Genomic DNA, 2,393 nt, shown 5'->3' with positions numbered 1-2,393 from the left:
AAAATATTTACTTCTTGCTGTCTTGAACCTTTGGAGGAAACCTTCTGCCCATTCGTTTGGCATTTGACGTAGGTTCGCCAAATTAGCCAAAGTAACTTCAGACTTAATCTTATAAAACTGAGCGTGGAATAATTGTTCCAATTGGTGCCATGTTTGAACAGAATTCGCTGGCAAATTGATGAACCAGGAGAAAGCCACTCCTATTAATGAACTAGGGAAAAACCTCATTTTATGATAATCAGTTACGCCACCACTTTGCAGTGTGAATCGTCCTATGTGTTTTAAAGTAGACACCTTCCCTAAACCGGTAAACAGTGAGAATTCTGGCACTTTATACCCTCTAGGCCATGGATATGCTTGATCTATCCAATCAGGATATGGCTTTGTGTAGGTCGGCCTAATGACAGGACGTACCCCAAAAGCCATTTGGTCCTGTACGATTTTCATAATCTGGTTCCTCAACATGACGTTGGGGTCATATGGAATCCCTACAAGTTGGTTGACCGGTTGATTTGCTTGAGGTCTGATATTTGGTCCTTGATTAGGAATAAAATTACCATGACTTGGGCCATTGTTATCATTTGCCTGAACATTCATTCCCTCATTAACACGTGGGGTATTCTGCCCATTATTTAGGACATTATCTCTTACATTTGGATTACCCCCCAAGTTAGGCGTACCACTACCATTATTCTGATTCGGCATTACTCTATTGCCTTAGTTTGAAGTAGAGGGACCGAAATGTGGTTCTACCCCTTGACTTGGATTTAGGACTGGGGGATTATGTCTCACAATTGTCCTAGTTTGAAAATGGTTTGCAAGAGGTATAACTGGTTGATAAATTTGGCCTACTAACTTATTCATTATTTCATTCAAAGTGTTCAGTTGTTTGGCCATGTTGTCATAATGTGCATTCCCATTCTGGGTAAATCTTTCTATATTATGAATATTTCAAAGATTTACCTGTTCAACGACATCTTGTGTGAGTTCTCCAAGTAGTGCACGCATGGTTCGAGAACTCAACTCTGCCATTGATTCGTAACAACTATTACTGCTCTGATTCTGTCCATCTGTTCGTGGAGAGCTATGCTGCTCCTCATATCGCTCGATCACAGACTGGACTCCTCCCTGACTTGTTGCTTCCTTATCGGATCTCTGAGGCATATTGTTTCACCTTTTGTATCTTCAACACCAAACACCACTGTCCCACCAGGTGTGCCAAATTGTTTCGCGCGGATTAGTCGTTAACAATTAAAAAGGGATCAAACGATTGTGTAAGGGACAAACCTCTTGAGACAAAATCCCAAAAAGGAGTGTTTTTATTGGCGATAACTTTTACAATTGAAAAATAAAAATAGAATGCCTCCAAGGGGCGCAAGCACACGAGTTACTGTAAAAAAAGTGTTTAAATCTAAACTAAAAAATTGAAAGTTACATATTCTCTGTTTGAGAGTGTTTGATTCGGAGTTTTTTTCTCTATGTCTTTTCTTCCTTTCATACTCCCTGAATGATCTTTTCGTGATCAACCGCTTAAAAACTACTTGATCGCTCTATAACTACCCACTTTCCTTATAGTGGCCAACTTGTCATGAAACTGCCTTCTCTAATTGCTGCCATTACTTTTGTCATTCAACCGTTTTCAATTGAATTCCTTGAATCATGGGACGTGGTAGGACTACCCAATAACTGCTTTATTAACTACACTTTTGGGTAACCATAACATCTTATGTTTGCTAAGATGTTGGGCGACTCGAATGTTTGGACGAAAATAGGGTCACAGCTCTGAACGACTGTATGGCAATTCATTCGCTCAAATTTTGGGCGACTTGCAACGTTGGGCGATGGTATTACCGCGTTTATGAGCTTCCCTATTTGGGCCTTTATCCTACATTGCCTGATTGATTCGTTTTTTGGGCTATTTGATTTTTGGGGATCTTCCAGTTGGGCTTCATTCCTTAGGCTATTCGACTTGAGCTGAACTTTTTGTGTGTCAACAAAGATAAAGAACTACAATTCATTGATTCCATTTATGATTTAGAAGATACAAATATTCCTAGAAATGACCCGAAAAAGAAAGACTCGGTCTTTTAGTGAACTTGCTGAAAAAATCGAAACTCAAACAAAATCACTGAAATGAAGACTTGAAACAAGTATATGATACGAATTACTTTCGGGACCTACAACAAATAGCCTCGAGGATATTACAGACCTTTGAGAGTTTTGCAGACAACTCTTCAAATTAAGCTTGAACCTCTAAATATTTTTAAGGAGAAAGAATGGAGAATATGATGTTACGATGATTTAAAATCAAAAGAATGGAGAATATGATGTTACGATGATTTAAAATCATTCCTCAATACTGACTCACTAACTTTCAGTGTCTTTTTTTGGGC

The sequence above is a fragment of the Olea europaea genome, chromosome 4 (assembly GCF_002742605.1).
Source record: "Olea europaea var. sylvestris chromosome 4, O_europaea_v1, whole genome shotgun sequence".
NCBI lineage: Eukaryota > Viridiplantae > Streptophyta > Magnoliopsida > Lamiales > Oleaceae > Olea > Olea europaea.
The sequence above is the reverse complement of the archived record's forward strand: the minus strand, read 5'-3'. Positions refer to the sequence as shown.